Source organism: Drosophila montana, unplaced genomic scaffold, assembly GCF_035044405.1.
Source record: "Drosophila montana isolate Dmon_TW-CO22-7 unplaced genomic scaffold, ASM3504440v1 contig_3011_1, whole genome shotgun sequence".
NCBI lineage: Eukaryota > Metazoa > Arthropoda > Insecta > Diptera > Drosophilidae > Drosophila > Drosophila montana.
The window spans coordinates 1-9,956 of record NW_026997887.1 but is presented as its reverse complement, the minus strand read 5'-3'; the positions used below and the strand labels follow the sequence as shown (position 1 = coordinate 9,956).

Below are 9,956 nucleotides of genomic sequence, written 5' to 3'. Positions count from 1 at the left end.
TCCAAAGAGATGCAAAGACAGAAGATTCAAGGGATATATTAAAAAACTTTAGCAATTGGTGAACCAGGGAAGAGCTACATTCCCTAAGTAGACAACTAGGAATATTGTCAGGCCCCGGAGAGTAAGAAGATTTTAAAAATGTATAGCTAAAAGGAGAGAGGAATGGGAAATAATAGGAGCAGGTATAGAACTGGAGGAATTAATAGTATAAGGGTAAGAGTTTGTTGCATTTGACGTTATCGGCAGCATCGATTCTTTGCTTAGTTGGTTGGGTGCGATATTATCGGCCACGCCGATATCTTTTTGTCATAGGGTCAGAGTTTCGGGGGTGAAGCTGGGCCCACAGCGTAGCCCAATTTGTTGAAAGGTGGCATCGCCGGGTTTGCGATCCACGGCGCCAAAAGGGGCGATTGCTATTGGCCGTCCCAGCGGATCGCCTGCCCTTGAATATGCCCTTGGCCTTCATTTGGGCCGTTCATCCAAAAAAAATGCAGCTATGCAGATGGGCAGCAACGGTGCCCGCCTCGCAAATGTATGCGTGCCGAAATTCGGCACCGATGTTGATGCCCAAATGTACAGCAGGGAGTTTGATTTGATCAGCGGTCAACGGCGGGCGTGCCAGCTCGAAGCGAGCTTATATATTTTTGCATGTCGGCCCCATAAGTTAAAATTATCTGGAAAAGTTTTCCGCAACTCAAAATTAAACAATAAATTATATTCTGTGCCGTTTGTTAATAAAATCTAAATTTAAACATTGTGTCAAAATATACCAAATTTGGAAAAACTTAAAACTTACGTGCGACACGAGACGAACAAACAAAAATCATAAGACTATTAACAAAATAAACGGCTCCGGCAACGACGGGACCAGCTCTCGCAACAGAGAGGCCCACGAAGTCACCCCAAAGGCCAGGATTTGGCAGAGTCAGACGTTGACTCCTGATTGTGCTCCCTGAAAGAGAGCAGATTTTTTTAATTGTTAAATTTGTTATTTTTGCTTGTAAATTATTTACACATACATAGGCACTTACGCCAAGCTCCACTTTAGAGTGCGAAAGGTTATGCATATCCGCCTATAAAATATAAAAATTAAAAATTTGGTACTTGCGCGAACAATACTCACATACATACCTAACTTGAATTACCCCTTTCTATCGTCCCTTACCACCCCCAGAGAGCTCTTCAGGTAGGGTAAGGAAGAATTAAGCGATTTAATATATATATATATCAACTACCTGTTGCACGACTGATTATCGTGACATACCCGGTTATAAGTATTTGCGTGGCTACACTGTTCCTAAATAGGTGACACGATTGCCTCATAATTGCATTCTTGTTTTTTCTTTTTGCGGCGACTAGCAATAACTTTGCAGTGTTTCGTCGCCTGTTCCATTTAAGGTTGTTAAATTAAATAAAATGCATTCTGTAAGATAAATGAAATTTTAGAAACTAATACACATTGTCCATAATCATAAGTATATGCAACAATAATACGCACCTGGTGAAGAAATGTTCACGTGCATGATAACGTAATTAACTGAATGGAGATACCTTGTAAAATAGAAAGAAATAAGAAACATTAATTGTTAATAATTATAAGGAATGCAACCAATTATACGCACCTACTGAAGAGAGAAATGTCCGGCTAAGTTTAACTTGATGGGGAGAGGGGCCATAACAGCCGACACGGGCTGCAGCAGGCCATCTAGTGGCCAAAATGAGGGAGACGAGATCAAGTGATCGTCTCAGGTAGGGCGGGCACGCTGGGTCCGAAACCGGGACCCGATCTGGAAGAGTTAAGTGGATAAATAGGGTTTTATTGTTAATTTATATTGAGCGTCTCACCTTTGTTGCTTACATTTGCTTACTGTTAGTGTTCTTCATTTGTTAGAAGTTCCGATTGTTTGTTGTTATCGATTATGTGGTTCATTTTGAATAGTGTTGTATAGGTATGTTTTGCTACAGACGCTGTATTTTTGTTGATATCGATTGTGCAGACTGCGGGCCAGGGATGGGACTACACCCAGAGAACCGATGAGCCAGCCGGCGCGGCCCACCGAGAAGCAAGCAGTTCCGTAACAATATGGTGCCCAAATTGAAGAAGCACTCGGCTTCTTTGAGGTCGGTGTAGAAATAAAAAAAAAGATAAATAAAATATCAGTGAAGGTACAGCAAGAGTCTCCCTTGGCTTTAGGATCCACACCGCTGAAGTCTTATGTGGCACGAGTAGGTGGCTCATAATCGCGCAGCGTGTAGTGGAATCCGAGAAGCATTACGGAAGTAGAGAATATCATAATATCTATAAACACGAGAAGTTTTTCTTGTCGTGGTTAATGGCGGTAAGCTACGTTCGCATGTTGGCGAAAAGTTCGCGACCGTTTATCGTAGCCTGGTGGTAGCCGCAATGACAAAGGCATCTCGTGATAAAATGTAATATTAGGGTAGTTTTGTCAGATGTTATTTATTCAATTATTAGTTTTTGTCTCATGTTGTGTTAATGTTGGACGTATGCTAACAGGAGTTATATAAGCTTCGGAGACAGGTGACCCAGGACGATGTAGATTCGATCCTGCGCCGCACCTGTCACACAGCATGCCCTAAAGGTTCCCAGAAGTGCGACAGAAGCCAAATAGACTTCAAGGTGGCATTCCTTAAATGCCGTTCGTCAGTCAAACTAATGAACTGAGCATTTGACGAATGCTTAAATGTTGTCCACTGTCCAGATTAGGCGTAGACAAGTTAGCATGTGTTAGGATTTGTCTTCTCAGACCAGCGAAGGGGTGGATGATTACATCCATCACATGCGTCAGCTCGCCGCACGATTCCTGAAGCCGCTAAGTGACCGAGAACTGGTGAAGATCATAAAGCGTGGTTTGAAGGAAAGCCTGGCAATATACATCTACGCCATGGATGTATTCACCGTGGATGAGCTGAGCCAAGAGTGCATAGAAGTGGAGAGGCACATTGGTCGCAGAGGCCAGACCGGGTAAGTGCAGCAGTCGCGTTATTCGCAAGGACCAAAACCGACTCTTCACGAGGTTGAAGATCACCCACATCGTGCGGAAACGCCGCCTAGAGAACTGGCCTTAGTGCAAGGCAGGACATCATCCCGACTAGTGTGCTGGAACTATAGGCAGTTCGACCATGCCTTTAGACAGTGCCTGTCTAAAGAGCGAAAGATATTCTGCTGTAGATGCGGAAAGCCGGATACATTCCGCGATGATGGCGGGACAGACGCGTTCGGAGACGGCGACCGTGGAAAAACAATTGAGGAACACCTACCAAAGCCAATAGTCATTGAAAAGGAGACGGGTATAGACCATAAGGACCAGGATAAGAATATTTGTAAGGAAATGAACATAGGAAGAACATTAAGAGGCTTACCATATGAAGAACGCGTTCGAGCATACATGTCGGCCCAAAATATAATTTTTTGTGAGCGACAGCTGGCTGGGATGACGCTGGCCACCCGAAGAAGGGTGAAGGCTAGAGCGGCTTCCGCAGACGCAGGATGACGAGGCAACAGGTCATTGAGGCTGTGAAACGGGAGGAAAGCCTAGACCCTCGCGTATTCGCGGGGATCTAAATGAAAGGTTTGTTAGACACAGGAGCCTTGGTCAGTCTGCTGGGAAAAGGATGTCGAGAACTAATAGAAGAATTAGGGGTTACGCTGCAACCTTACGTTTCGGTAGTCACAACTGTTGAAGGCGAGGATAAATCGATCATAGGTACGGTAGAACTCCCAATCTCGTACAGGGGGCAGCATAAAAAAATAACGTTGTTTATCTGCCCGTACCTTAAGCAGCGAGCCTATTTTGGGATCGATTTCTGGCGAGCATTTAACCTGGCCATTGACTTTTTGGGCTCCGAGAAGCTAATCTCCACGGAACATCAAGGGGAAGAGCTCTTGGCCGTGTCGATGACGCATTATACGGAAGAAGAGGAAGAATTCCAAGGTTTGCCGACATCATGGGAATTGTTTAGGGAAGAAAGAATAGAATTGGAGGCGGTAAAGCAGGAGTTTTTGTCTTTAGAACGTAGCGGATTAGAGACGACGGACTTAGAGAAGCACACTTTCGACTTAGTGGAAGGTGCCCAACCGTTCAAAGATAGACCCTACCCATTATCACCAGCGATGCAGAAAGTAGTGGATGAAGAAGTGGACAAAATGTTGAGTTTAGGGGTTATAGAAGAGGGCAACAGCCCAAGGAGTAACCGCACAACAGTAGAGCGAAGACCGGGGAAAAACCGTTTTTGCCTCGATGCACGCAAGCTCAACAATTTGGCGGTGAAAGACGTGTATCCACTACCCTGTATAGAAGGTATCCTATCTAGAATAGACCAGACCCACTACATCTCCAGTGTGGATCTGAAGTTCGCGTATTGTCAGGTCGAACTAGACGACAAAAGCAACCCCTATACTGCATTTACCGTACCAGGTAGACCACTATACCAGTTTCGCGTTAAGCCATTTGGTTTATGCAGTGCAGCCCAACGTCTGGTTCGTCTGATGGACAAGGTAATTCCCAACGAGTTACGGTCCAACGTCTTTGTGTACTTGGACGATTTATTAGTTATTTCCCCAGATTTTTCAGCCCACTTGAAATATCTGCGACAAGTGGGAAAATGTTTAAGGGAAGCGAACCGTTCAATCGGACTGCACAAATTAAAAAATTGCTTCAAGGCATTTAAATACCTAGGATTCATTATTGGTGGCGGCACGCTTCGCATGGACCCCGAACCGGTAATAGCTATTAAACGAATCCCCGAGCCTCGGTCGCGTAAAGAATTTCGCTCATTTTTGGGTACAGCAGGTTGGTACCGGCGATTTATGTGAGATTTCGCGACTATGGCCGCACCACTGACCGAAATGTTAAAAAAAGATAACGGAAAGTTTGTATTGAGTGACGAGGCAACACAAGCCGTTGAACAGTTGAAGACCGCCCTGACCACAGCCCCAGTGATCGTGCACGTGGATTTTTCCAAGCCCTTCTTCGTACAGTGCGATGCGTCTCAGTTCGGAGTGGGAGTGGTGTTGTTTCAAAAAGACACTGAGGATCAGGATCGACCCATAGCCTTCTTTTCAGCCAAGTTGAACAAACACCAACGGAACTATTCCGTCACTGAAAATGAGTGCTTAGCGTCGGTAATCGCCATAAAAAAGTTCAGAACCTACATAAAAGGGATGCCCTTCACATGCATTACTGACCACGTCAGCGTAAAATGGCTGATGTCCATGAATGACCTAAACGGGAGACTTTACCATCCAGCACCGTAAAGGGAGTGAATGAGCCGACACTCTATCGCGCAGGGTCGAAGCAGTGGGAAAGGTTTCAGAAGGCCTTCTCGAATTTGAGACCACCGAGTTCGAGTCCGCGGAATATCAGGCGTTGCTCGATCAAGTAAGAGCGAATCAAGACAAACTACCAGATCTGAAAGTTGAGGGGGATTTGCTTTTTAAGCGCATGGGGTTCGTCGACTTGGAAGTCGAGTTAGAAGGCACCGTGTGGAAGTTGTGGGTACCAAGCTCGTTGACAGCCGGCTTAATATCGAAGGCTCATGAAGATGATACGGTTGGTCATGGGGATGTCGTGAAAACGCTCGAGACTTGACGTTGGCAGTTTCACTGGCCTGGCATGGCTAGTCAGATAAGGGATTGGGTAAAACAGTGCGTGACATGCAAGGAGGTCAAGGCACCGAACTTTCGCATGCAAGTGGGTCTAGGAAAAGAGGAAATGACCGAGCGACCATTCCAAAAACTGTATATTGACTTCCTGGGAAAGTACCCACGAAGCAAGGGCACGCTTGGATCTTCGTGGTAGTCAACTATTTTTCGAAATTCACTTTCTTGAAAGCAGTGTGGATTTTTTGGTCAGCGAGGTTTTCTATAAGTTTGGAGTACCCGAGGTCATCCACTCTGGCAACGGACGGCAGTTCATATTAAGTACATTCCAAAATATGATCTCAGCTTTCGGCATCTCGCACATGCGCACTGCGGTCTACGCGCCACAGAGCAATGCAAGCGAGCGAGTTAATCGGACCGTGTTGTCGACGATCCGTGCGTATCTAGAGCAAGATCACCGCAAGTGAGTCATCTACCTTTCGGAAATAGAAGTGTCCATACGCAATGCCATACACACACCGACAGGGTTGACTCCTTTCATTGCCGTTTTCGGACATCATATGTTCCTAAATGGTGCATGCTACAAATTGGCTCGTAGGTTTGGGTCTCTAGGTGATCATGAGATTTCTCATTTGCACCCAGCTGACAAAATACACCTGATTAGACAGCGAGTCCAAAGCCAACTATACCAGGCTTAAGAAAGAAGTCATCGGTAGTACAACGCTCGAGCCCGGGTGTTCCAGGCGGAAGCCGGCCAAGAAGTCTACCGACGCAATTTTGTGCTGAGCAATTTTGGGAAAGCTTTTAACGCCAAATTTGCAAGAAAGTTCCTTAAGGCCAGAGTAGTGCGTCGAGTAGGCAACAACTCGTACCTGCTGGAAGACTTGAAAGGGAAGCCCTTGGGAGTGTCAGAGAGTTCGATTTGATCAGCGGTCAACGGCGGACGTGTAAAATATAACTTTAAGCTCGCTTCGAGCTGGCGAGCTTAAAGTTATATTTTTACATGTCGGCCCCATAAAATAAAATTTTCTAGAAAAGTTTTCCGCAACTTAATAAAATCTAAGTTTTAACAGTGTGTCAAAATAAATCCAATTTGGAAAAACTTAAAACTTACGTGCGACACGAGACGAACAAACAAAAATCATAAGACTATTAACAAAATAAACGGCTCCGGCAACGACGGGACCAGCTCTCGCAAAAGAGAGGCCCACGAAGTCACCCCAAGGGCCAGGATTTGGCTCAGTGGCGTACGTCAGTGGATATCAGCGGTACCCGTCAGTCAAGCCTCGGCGCAACCATAAAGACGGCGAGACGAGCCACCAGCGACCGCGCTCCAACAGCGAAGAATCGGCCACAGGCGAGACCACGACCCTCCTCGCAGAGTCAGACGTTGACTCCTGATTGTGCTCCCTGAAAGAGAGCCGATTTTTTGTAATTGTTAAATTTGTTATTTTTGCTTGTAAATTATTTACACATACATAGGCATTTACGCCAAGCTCCACTTTAGAGTGCGAACAGTGAGGGAAAACTCCAAAGGTTATGCATATCCATCCATAAAATATAAAAATATAAAATTTGATACTTGCGCGAACAATACTCACATACATACCTAATGTGATATGCGCACATATAGAGTACACACTGTACTCAAAATATATCAAACTGTCACACTGTAGCACTTTGTTGCAGTGTTTACATATGCACATTCCAAGTGCATACATATGTAAAATGACCACACATATATGTGTGTAGGCAACAACGCAGAGTCAGCGGTTCCCACGCAAGCCGGCTGCGCACTACAATACATAAGTGCACATAACATACTCTCTCTCAGCGCGGCTCTCAATGCTGCATACATATATAAGTATATAATATACCCGCTCCGCTGTCGGCGTCGCTGGCAGCGCAGTTCGCGCGGTCTTAGCTAAGTAGTACCTAAGTAAAGATTGTAAGAATGATTCAAACACAAAGAGCCACAGAATAAAGTTTGCATTGGAGCAGAAGCAGAAGTTCCTTAAGGCCAGAGTAGTGCGTCGAGTAGGCAACAACTCGTACCTGCTGGAAGACTTGAAAGGGAAGCCCTTGGGAGTGTCAGAGAGTTCGATTTGATCAGCGGTCAACGGCGGACGTGCCAGCTCGAAGCGAGCTTAAAGTTATATTTTTACATGTCGGCCCCATAAAATAAAATTTTCTAGAAAAGTTTTCCGCAACTTAATAAAATCTAAGTTTTAACAGTGTGTCAAAATAAACCCAATTTGGAAAAACTTAAAACTTACGTGCGACACGAGACGAACAAACAAAAATCATAAGACTATTAACAAAATAAACGGCTCCGGCAACGACGGGACCAGCTCTCGCAAAAGAGAGGCCCACGAAGTCACCCCAAGGGCCAGGATTTGGCTCAGTGGCGTACGTCAGTGGATATCAGCGGTACCCGTCAGTCAAGCCTCGGCGCAACCATAAAGACGGCGAGACGAGCCACCAGCGACCGCGCTCCAACAGCGAAGAATCGGCCACAGGCGAGACCACGACCCTCCTCGCAGAGTCAGACGTTGACTCCTGATTGTGCTCCCTGAAAGAGAGCCGATTTTTTGTAATTGTTAAATTTGTTATTTTTGCTTGTAAATTATTTACACATACATAGGCATTTACGCCAAGCTCCACTTTAGAGTGCGAACAGTGAGGGAAAACTCCAAAGGTTATGCATATCCATCCATAAAATATAAAAATATAAAATTTGATACTTGCGCGAACAATACTCACATACATACCTAATGTGATATGCGCACATATAGAGTACACACTGTACTCAAAATATATCAAACTGTCACACTGTAGCACTTTGTTGCAGTGTTTACATATGCACATTCCAAGTGCATACATATGTAAAATGACCACACATATATGTGTGTAGGCAACAACGCAGAGTCAGCGGTTCCCACGCAAGCCGGCTGCGCACTACAATACATAAGTGCACATAACATACTCTCTCTCAGCGCGGCTCTCAATGCTGCATACATATATAAGTATATAATATACCCGCTCCGCTGTCGGCGTCGCTGGCAGCGCAGTTCGCGCGGTCTTAGCTAAGTAGTACCTAAGTAAAGATTGTAAGAATGATTCAAACACAAAGAGCCACAGAATAAAGTTTGCATTGGAGCAGAAGCTCCAATGAATAAAAGAACAACTATTGGAACATTTTACTACATGGCGACCGTGACAGGACACTAATCCCCTTCCTGGAGGCAGTAGAAGGATAACATGTACATAATTAACAACAAAAACTTACGTCGATGGAAATACAGGAAAAGGTCAACAACTATTACATTCCATTTTGAATGAACAACAAGAACGTCAACAACAACAGCGGCAGCAACTTACGTCGATGGAAATTAACACGGCGGTGGAACTAAAATAGTCTGAAAAAAATAGCTGCCCAGACCAACAAAAAAGTGCCCAGAAGATTGCGAGGGACCAATTTTCACCACGGCCTGTGCGATGATCAGAACCGGCACCGCCTGCGCCCATAGGCCCCAGACTGCTGCAGCACAAAAAAAAGGGGAATATAACAAATTTAAATTAAGTTTACATTTAAACCAACAAAGTGGATTACGTCAGCCTAGAGGATACGGCTTCTGTTGAGCAAAGGGGGGGGAGCCTGTTTGAGGCTTTAGAGGTGTATCCAAACAATGAACCCCGCCCACTCACATTAGCTGAGTACAGGGCAAGACAACTGAAGAAACCAGCCAAGAAGACGAAGCGGGGTGGACGGATAAGAAAACTTCTCCGATTTCTGGATTTACAGAAAAATCACACCAACGAGGAAGACCGACCACGCTGCCAAGAGCGTATAAACGAGTTAAATCAACAACTTCGCACTGGTGCGAAGTAACGCAAAAAGGGCTGCAGAAATGCGAATGCCCCACTTTGCCTTTAGTTTAAATTATTACAAACAAGTTGAAGCACCCTCAAAATGCAACTTGGAAACTACTAACCTCTGCTAGGCTAAATACTAATATAAAAATATATATAAAAATATGATTGGCATAGAATTGTATAACGAAAAACTTGTAAGCCAATCGTATATACGACTAACCGACTTTTTCCATTAACAGAACGAATATATAATTGCATGTAGGTTACAATAGGTACATTTTAAATCAACTTACATTTTTAACAAAATTTCAAAATATATCAAATATATCAAAAGATAATATATCAAACGTTGAAAAATTTTAAGAAAATTTAAGGAAGTAATAAGAATTAGAAAAAAATTAGATACATATATTTCGTATTTGTATGGGCAAGCCAAAAATTGAAAAAAAAAAAAAAA

The 9,956-nt window shown here is 44.3% G+C and overlaps 1 long non-coding RNA gene across 2 annotated transcripts; it reads right to left on the bottom strand.

Annotated features, from left to right (window-relative positions):
• Positions 1-712: 712 nt before the first annotated feature.
• Positions 713-1,796, bottom strand: LOC135430423 (uncharacterized). Of its 2 annotated transcripts, XR_010436608.1 has the most exons (6): positions 1,623-1,796; positions 1,499-1,551; positions 1,265-1,423; positions 1,132-1,180; positions 1,020-1,073; positions 713-952 (listed from the first exon to the last, which is right to left on the bottom strand). It is a non-coding gene; the product is annotated as an uncharacterized LOC135430423 (long non-coding RNA). The 2 variants fall into 2 exon arrangements; XR_010436607.1 differs by having other exon boundaries at positions 1,132-1,423.
• Between the last annotated feature and the right edge of the window lie 8,160 nt (positions 1,797-9,956).